Here is a 10,331-nt window from a genome sequence, read left to right on the forward strand (position 1 = left end):
CCCGGATATAGCTGGGTAGGGCTAGCTGATAAGCTACCGGCCCCACTCGTGCTAAAATCTGGAAGGGTCCACAGAAGCGAGGTGCCAATTTGGCACAAGCATTCCATTGAAGAGTACTTCTCCTTGCCCGGATTCTGACATATACATGCTCACCCACCTGATATTCTTTAAATGTTCTTTTTCGATCAGCAAAATTTTTTTGCCTGTCCTGAGCTATTTTTAAATTAGCCTGGACCCTCCTGACCATGGCTTCCATTTCCTCCAACATTTCAGGACCTAACAAGAGTTTATCCTCCGATCCTCCCCAACTGGATGGTGTACGGCATCTTCGGCCGTAAAGCACTTCGAATGGACTCATCCGCAAGGATGCATGATATCCATTGTTATAAGCAAACTCTACAAGGTGTAGGTACTCCTCCCATCGGGTAGGTTGTTGCATCACATAAGATCTCAGCATGTCTTCCACTACTTGATTCACTCGTTCAGTCTGCCCGTCAGTCTGCGGATGATAAGCGGTGCTGAAGTTTAATTGAGTACCCAGACCTTCAAACAAGGTCCTCCAAAAAACTGAAGTGAATTTAGCATCGCGATCGGATATTATTGTTTTTGGCAGCCCATGGAGTTTAAATATATTCTGCATAAAAACATTTGCGATTTGAGCCGCACGATATGTAGATTGAACCGGTATGAAGTGGGCTGACTTACTGAGTTTATCTACCACAACCATTATAGAGTCATTGTTCTTTTTGGATTTTGGCAATCCCGTAATAAAGTCCATGGTAATGGTCTCCCACTTCCATTCTGGTATGGGTAATGGCTGTAGTAAACCCGCAGGGTGTTGATGTTCAGCCTTAATCTGTTGACATTCCAAGCATCGCGCCAGATATTCTACCACATCTCTTTTCATGCCTGGCCAATGGTACTCCTTTCGAAGCGAGGTGATTAATTTTTGGTAGCCTGGGTGTCCCACATAAGGGCTTTTATGATATTCATCTAGAATCTTTTCTTTAATACCGCTCTGATTGGGTACATAAATTCTTTTTTGGTAACACAATATTTCGGCTGCATTCAAATTGTACCCTTGTTGTATTATATGGGTATTTAAGTTCTGCACCAGCTGCTTCTTTTGTAAATAAATTCGATCTTGTGCAGCAGCCTCTTAAATTTCTTTGACAAGGGTGGACCGTCCTTCACTAATGCCAATTTCATAGATGCAATGCACTTTTCGACTCAGTGCATCAGCTACCCTATTCTCTTTTCCTTTCAAATGCTTAATTTCAAAATCAAAATTTCCCAAAAAGTCCACCCACCTAGGTTGTCTAGCGTTCAAGGTTGGTTAACTAAAGTAGCTAGTCAAGCTATGGTGATTAGTCATCAGCAAAAATTTTCTTCCCACTAAATAATGGCGCCACATTTTCAGCGCATGAACAACTGTTGTTAACTCCAGATCATAGGCAGAATATTTCTGCTCATGTTCTTTTAACTTTCTTGATTCGTACGCGATCACTTTACCTTCCTGCATTAACACCCCACCTACGCCCTCCTTACTTGCATCGGTGCAAACTACATAATCCTTTTCCGGATCTGCAACACTCAGCACAGGTGCAGTAGTGAGCAGGTTTTTGAGCTGTTCAAAACTCCATTGACAGTCTGCTGTCCACTTGAACACCTTGCCCTTCTTTTGCAAAGAGGTGATAGGGTATGCAACCCTGGAGAAACCTTCTACAAACCGCCGGTAATAACCAGCCAGCCCCATGAAAGATCTGATATCTGCCACGTCCTTGGGTATTGGCCATTCTATTATAGTTTTGATCTTTTCGGGGTCCACAGCTATACCTTCTTTTGTAATGATATGTCCCAAGTATTGGATCTGTTCTTTATAAAAATCACATTTGCTAAATTTACCATATAGTTGATGTTCTCGTAGTGTCTGTAACACTATTCTGAGATGCTCCTCATGCTCTTTAATGTTCCAGGAGTAAATAAGTATATCATCAATAAAGATTAACACGAATTTGTCTAGGTACTGATGAAATACACTGTTCATCAAACACATAAATGTCGCAGGTGCATTAGTCAACCCGAAAGGCAGTACCACAAACTCGTAGTGCCCATAACGAGTACGAAATGCTGTTTTGGCTATGTCCTCATCCTTAATTCTAATTTGATGATAGCCCGACCTCAAGTTGATCTTTGAAAAGATTGTCGCCCCCTTCACCTGATCAAACAGCTCATCAATGCGGGGTAGTGGATATTTGTTTTTAACTGTCAATTTGTTCAGCTGTCTATAATCTATGCACATTCGAAGAGTTCCATCTTTTTTCCTAACAAACAATACAGGGGCTCCCCAAGGGGATACACTGGGACGGATATACTTCTTGTCCAACAACTCTTGCAGCTGCATCTTTAACTCAGTTAATTCCGGCACACTCATCCGATAGGGTGCTCGGGATACTGGGGCTGCACCGGGTACCAATTCAATGGTGAAGTCCAAATCCCTTTTGGGTGGCAGCCCTGGTATTTCTTTCGGAAATACATCTACAAAATCCCGCACTACTGGTATATTTTCCACAGTCACAGCTTTATCTTCAGATCCAGCATACCCTACTTGTATTGCATATATTTGACACTTCTTCCGGACACTTTTAGCGAGTTGTGAGGCCGTAATTGGCCAGATCTGCACTGGTTTTTGGATACCTTGAATCTCCTTTTCCATTCCCAATTCATCTCGGTAAGAGATTGTTTTTGTCTTGCAGTTTATTACAGACCATCGCTTTTCTAACCAGTCCATTCCTATCAGCACATCATATGATCCAAGGGGGAGTACATTCAATTCTGTTATTATTGTCTGACCAGCTAACTTTAATGGACAGTTTCTGACCTTAGTGAGTACTCTTCTTTTGGCCCCGGTGGCAAGCTGTACTAACCAAGGATTTTTAAACTTAATAGTTTGCAAACTACAGCTTTCCATGACTTTGGGACTTACATAACTTAAAGTAGCTCCTGGGTCTACTAAAATGGAAACAGTTTGATCAAAGATCTTACCTTCAAACTCTATCATTGTTGGCTGGTAATCAACTTGTCGATCCTCAAGTGCTGCATTTATTCTGGGCATGGACCGGGCCACATCTCCCACTGTAGAGGCTTCATAGATCTGGGACACCTGATCGCTTTCCTTCCGATGAGGACAATTTTTAATATAATGGGGTCCGCCACAACCCCAGCACTGAACCGGTGGCCTAACTGAGCCCTCATTATCCATTTTAACTGGCTGTTCACTATACTTAGATTCAACAGGTGGCCTAAATCTGATCTGACTTCTTGATGGGTTTCTAGTGCTAGCCCCTTTCGAAAATCCTTTGTGAAAGCTGCTGCGAGTTCCTTTAGCGCCTACATTTATTCTGCTACTCTTTCTATCTGCCCAGCACTTCCCAGAATTTTCTCCTTTTTGTTTGCTCTGCTGATAACATAATCTAGCATTCCGAATTGCTTCGTCCATCGTTTTCGGATTATCAAACTCGATCCTTTCCCGCATCGCCAGGGGTAGGCTGCTAACAAACCGCTGCACCTTAGCCTTCTCCTCTCGAATGTACGGTACATAGCGAAGCAGAGATGTAAATTTAGTTATGAACTCATCTATGGTCAGCTGTCCTAGCCGCAGATCATGAAATTCTCGTGCTTTTTCATCATAGAAGTGTTCTGTCAGGTATTTTTCCTTAAAATATCTTTGAAAAGTCTCCCAAGTCACATCTTGCTCACTCACACCCCACACCATCTTGACTTCTTCCCACCATAAGGTGGCCTTGGCCTGCAGCTGGAAAATAGCCAGCCGTGCCTTAAGATGGTGATCATACTTGTACACTTGGAAGTACTTGTTCATATTGATTAGCCATGCCTCTGCGGCTTCTTCTGATTCCCCATCGAAATGAGGTGGTTTAATCTTCCGAAACTCCCCTTGCAATTCTATTCGCGATCTTTTTGGAGTTTGATATTCAGAAGCATTAACAGATTTCTCTCCTCGCGTCTCCGCCCTTTCCTCTGCTTCCTCCTGTTCAGTGTGATAACTTTGTTCATCTGTTACTCGTGTCTGTTCAGGCCTAGGATGAGATCGCTGTTGCTGTTGTTTGTCTGATAAACTTTTCAGAATCCTTTCTTGTTCTATATTTAATCTTGCATTATCCTCACGCAAATGGGCCATTTCATCCTTCAGCTCCTGGACTGCCCTCAATATAGTCGAATCAGTGTTGCGGCCCTCGGCACCCAGTTGTACCCATAGCTCAGGATTCCCCTGAGGGCGAGCAACATCATCTGGTCGATCCAAATTTCCATGAGGATGGCTACTTGTTCTCCTCATTCTGCTGTTACCTGTACAAGATTAGTTCATTCAATGGTTGTATTTGTATATTCCAATACACCCTTTTCTTGCTTGTTATGATAGTGTTTATGCATTGCTGTTTTATTAGAATGAACCCGAGGTCACAGAGTTGTAACCTGGGTTCTGATACCAATTTGTCACGTACCAATTACAGATCTCAAATTTTTTTTTTTACCACAATATATATTCATGCTTATATATCCCATTGATTTTCTTTGCACTACCAACTAATTGTAAACACCATGGTTAACTAGCATTTTATTCAGAGTTTACTTATTACAGATTCATTCGAATATTATAAACATATAGATGTTTCCACCCGCTCATGCAATGGTTATTAATACTTTCATATACATATTACTATACCCACATTTCGGTATCGTTCTAACCATGGATAACACTTATTATACCGTGAGTTGTAACATACAATAAACAAATACAAAAGTACATATGGAGATGCATCGAACAATACTTATATTAAATGATCCTTTATAGCATTTACGGTATTATGTGTTGGTTTACGTTTCCGAGGATGCTGAAGCCGAGGGTCCTGCCCAGCTCCGTCACTTAACCAGCTGGCTTAATCTGCATCGTTCAGCTGGCTTGATGAGCGGCTAGCTATCCATCCTTCACGTGCCTACGCGTGCTGAACGTTCCAAATGCCATACGGCCTGACATCTCGAGCTTACCAAAACTTGTTTGCTGTTCCCGCTTCATTTCCTGCTGATCGGACGATGGTGGCGAGCTTGCCCAGATCTAGGGTTGTTAACAAGCCACGCGGCAGCGGGATCTGCTGGAGTATTTATGAAGGGTTTTATGCATTCGGCTTGTTTCCTATTTTCAATGTTGCACAGCGTTTTGGTGCTCTGTCTTGCTCTGAGCTTTCCACCTTCAACTGAACCGGTGCTCAGCGGAATGTTTTCGGCCGCGGATTCAGGTACTACTATTTAGTTTACAGGATTCTACTTCTTCCTATTACTGCCTGAGTTTTTGCACAGGTACATGTGCTTCCACAGCTCGGGTATGGTTACGGGTCTCTGGTCTCTGCTAACTTTTTTTTTTATTTAATGTTTTCTAAGCATTCTATTAAAGTTCTCAGTTATAGCATGATTATTTCCTCAGGAGAAGGGCTTGATGGCTGACTAGCGACAATGAGGGTCGTCTCTGCTCCGCTGCTATCCCAAACAGGTAAGAGTTGTGCGTTTTCATTCGACCCCTTTAGCTTCCCACAAGTAGTGGCTGAACAACTGTTCGTCTGAACAGGAATGTCAGGGTCTGCTCTAGTTTTGGAGTCCCTCGGCCACACACAGGGTTCCCTCGCTTGGAAGTTTCTATGATCAATTCACATATTTGATGGTTGTATTGCATTGGGCTTTACCGTCCTTGCTCAGGCGGAAGCCACCGCCAAGGGCGCTGTACGCCGAGCTCTAAGATGTATAAATGGTTTTTCCTTATATGACCTAACGCACTCTGTGCGCAGAAAGTACTTCAGTTGGATATTGCTTTTGGTTTTGTAATGCTTATTCTTAGTTTAATCTTGAATATGGAATTATTATAATGACACAAGCTATTTTGTATGACTCTGGTCTATATTATAATGGTTTTGGCGTTCTCGCCTTTCTGTAGCTTACTATGAGCCCGGCTCGAATATCCGTCTCTGTTTATATCTTTCAGTGTAAGTAGTTTTCATGATTAGCTATTCGTTAGGAATGGATATATATATATTTTTTTTATGATTAACTCCTTCTATATGGATGGTTCGGGCTTAAAGGCCTGTGGCTAAGTACATGCATAGGCTCGGTCCCGGCGATTCTTTTGGAATCGGGACAACTTGGTAATATCTATTTGCATGCATATAGTTAATAGTTCTTCTTTTTTTAAAAGAAACACAGTGACAAGGGTGTGTCCGACTGCATTATGTTTCAACCGCATATATATATATGTTCTGTTATTTAGATGCCATTGAAGATTGTTGCTATGATGCGTGAGCCTGGTTCCGCCGGTGAGTCGCTCAGCCTGCGGTTCTTTTGGTAAAAGATTTGAATAGTTTTTATATGTTTCGATGCCGTTCTCGACTTGGGGTTGAACCCTTTACCTCTGTACAATGTTTCATTTCCAAACCTAACCGATTACAGAGAAAGGTTTAGCAATATTCTTTTTGCTTAGCAACTCACAGAGGTTTCTTGTTTAATGATTCACAGAGATTCCAGTTCGTTAAGTTTCCTTTTACTTCGTTCTTTGATTGAAAGGTCCAGGTTTTGTTCTATGCCGGTTGCACAGAGACTAGAATTTCTAAAAGAAATGTTTAGATTATTTTTCTTTTTCCATTATGTTTTCTACCTATATAAAACCATAAACGGTTTGCACAGATAAAATGCTTAGCAAGCCATACCTGTTTAGCAGCAAACCTGCTTGAAAAGATTGTCAACCTCCCGTCTGTAGGAAGATCCTCCTCGATCTTCCACCCCCAAGCACTTCTGCAGATCTTCTTGTCTGCAATTCCTCTGGCTATGCCAGGTCTCGCTATCTGATCCTAACCAGACGTAGCGGAATCAGGAAGTCTTTTCCTTCCCATACATGCTATCCGGTCACTACCAGACATAGCATCTCCTTAATCCTGCCATCTGATCCTTACCAGACTTGGCATTCTTCCCCCTTTTCCTCTTGGGGTCTCAACTGTCTCTTGAAGGTAGTTAGGGTTTTTTCCATTTAACTACCTCAACAGTTATTCACCACAATTAATCATATACTCAAATTAAACAGTGATGACACAATTAATCACCAAGATAATTTACAATACAAACAACAGAGTTTTTCTTTCTTTACTTAACAAACAGAGTTTTAGCTCACAGTTAAATTTACTATTTACCCAACATTATCACCTCACGAGGGCATTACAGAGCAAGAATGGTAGGTACCATCTGCAAATCCAAGTAGCAAGAGAATGTGGAAATGATTTGAATTGGAAATATTTTTGCTATGTTAGCAAAACAAAAGATTTACCAATACTTTTGATGTTCAATGCCCATTATTAAGGTGTAATTTAATAAATAGGTAAATAGATGATACACTCTTAAATAACCTCTATGACAATAAAATTCTATTGTATAAAAATGATTACATTTCTTTTTTTAACTAAATAATAGGGAAAAAAATTTCAGACATTCTTTTTATTCATAAATGCCATGATATAATATAAAAAGTTGAATAAAATAAAATTATAAAAATAATAACAAATAAAACCTATTATAAAATGTTTATGAAATAATTTTATTTTTATTTGAAAAATAATTTTTTATTTTATTTTATATTTATGTAAAAAATAATGTTTTTCTTTCCCTGATTTGACCACCTAAAATACCATGGGAAAAAAATATCTACTTCAATTTTAAACGTGATGAAAGTTATTTACAAATTTAATCAAAATATATATACAATAAAAAATATATTAAAATTTCATTAAAATATTCTTTGATTATTTTAAATTTATTTTGGCCGCACATAATTTTTTATAATATTTTAAAATAAAAATAAACCTTAACTAACTTTCACCATGGGGGGATATTATTGATTCGGCGTCAGGGGTTAAATTTGACGGGTGACCCTACCCGTCAAGGAATTTTTTTATGACGTTTTTATTTTTAAACTGCCCATCATATGACTTTTAAAATTTATTTGTACAAGTTTTATCTAATTTCAAATTGTACTCATAATTGTTTAAATTTTTCATTTTTTGCTGTACAATTGGGGGCCAGTGCCAGTGAAACAAAACAGTGAATTAGGGCCCAGGGGAATTACCAACAAAAAGGTCATGCGTCTGAGGACAGAGCTTACCTATAATAATAATAAATGTGACAGAATATTAATGTGTTGAGAAGATTTCTGCAAGCATGCAATCTCTGTAATAATAACAAATTGTTTTAATTCCAGACAACAAAATTGATGATCGTTTAAGATGGTAATCAAAATGCAGATTGATCGCCTGACAGAGTCACATAATATTGCAGGGAATTAGAACCAGGTTCTATTCCTGGACAGTTTTGGCAAATTAGGTGACTATGGGGTCACGAAGTACACTAGGCTGCCACTGTCTGCTGCTATGGCCTGCTTATTGCGTGAGAGGGCAGGCAATATACCAACCTTTATAGTTCACGTGGCAACATCCCCCATGAATGCCTTGTACTGCAAATAGCCCTAAGCCATGGTCATCATTGAGTACCTGCGATTTCCACAGAGTCTCTGATATCATGTGGATCTTGCCGGAACCATATTAGTCTTTGTCAGGCATTGTTTTTCAATATGTAATAAACATTTGGTAAAGAACAATGATCCGACTAGATGCAGGAATTTGCAGCAATCCCTCGCACCCCGCGTGAGAGAAATAGTTAGCTTTTCGAAAATCGATTGATCAGGTCTACAGTTTCCAATGTCAAATCGATTAAAAAACCCCGCAAATGCACTCGAGAACGCTCATAGTTAACCCCCCTCTTACATTTTGTTGTTTCATTTTGTCAGACCTTTCCTATATAGATACTCTGACAGATCTATCACTGTTACATTGTGTTTTACGGCATTCTCGCTTGTGTAAACTGGTTGATGCGGCTTAAAATGCTGTAGTATAACTGTTAGAACTGAGCAAATTTTGCGGGGGCAATTTTGTTCTAAATGGATTTTTTGGATTAGTTAATTTGAGTCGTGTAATTTACTAAAATCTATTCTTACACCAAGTAAATTTTCACAAATAATTCGCAATAACATATAATAAACTACACCATAGCATATAATAGAGCTGAGCTGGAGTCTGATTAAAATTCTTCTTCTAAATTGCTTGAGAATAAAGGAATAAGTAAACCCAAAACACTTGTTATACGAAGTAAATTTTCAGAAATAATTCACAATAACACACCATAACATATAATATAATTGGGCTTTAATTAAAACTCTTCTAAATTGTTTGTGAATACAAAAATAAATAAACCCAATTTTACATTTCAACTAAATATTGCCATTGTACTAAAATATCACGAAACCTCTAAAAAGAAATGAAAAACCTCAGTAAACTACACCCTGTGATTCTGTGCTGTCATTGTCAAAAGTAAACCTCACCTTGTAGCTCGGCCGATCGTAAGCAGAGTCTGTGGTTCACTATCGAAATAAATGGGAGAAATTGCAGATGAATGGGCAGATTCTCGCTCGCGCCAGCCACGATTCTCGCTCAAACAGCAGCCAAATACGCCAAACAGTAGCCCATGCTATCTATATGACAGAGGCGAGAGCAGAGCAAGTCACGGAAAAAGCTCCAACGGATTCAAGCGGAGAAGGGGAGAGCTTTTACGAAGATAAAAGCGCTGGAAATATAAATCCGGAGATGCCCACTGCGGCACTGCCCCATCGGCGATGGACTTGTAACTTGTTACTTAAGTTTCTTGTTTCCAGAATCCATAATACATATGATATCTTTCCATATCTTGAGACTTGAACACGCGGGCGGCGGAAGTTGGAACAGTCACAGTGGTAAATGCTCCAGGCTCAGAATTTATTTCAATTCGTGAAAGTTGGTGGACACGTCACACCAACTTACAGCCTACAACCAGTGAGCCACAGACTAGTATTACAGTCACTTCATTCCTATTACCGACGGTGAAGTTGGATGTTAAATATATATATAATATATATATATCAAAAAATTATTAAAAAAAAACTTAAAACTTTTCATTTACAAACCTGCCCGTCAAATTGACGGTTTTAAAAATTAATAGCAAGTTACGGTTGACGTGGATATTTGAAATGTGAACGTATTTTACGTGTAAAAGAGCTAAAAACGGGCAGACGGGCGTCAAATTTAACCCCTGTTCGGCGTACTCGACTCCATATTTGTCCACCCGTGGAGTTCTTAACTATTTACATGATGCATGCGCGACCGTACATATATATAATTCAATATTCGAACAAGTAT

The sequence above is a fragment of the Pinus tabuliformis genome, chromosome 8 (assembly GCF_031772625.1).
Source record: "Pinus tabuliformis cultivar Carrire ecotype Pingquan chromosome 8, CPIR1, whole genome shotgun sequence".
In the NCBI taxonomy this organism is placed as follows: domain Eukaryota; kingdom Viridiplantae; phylum Streptophyta; class Pinopsida; order Pinales; family Pinaceae; genus Pinus; species Pinus tabuliformis.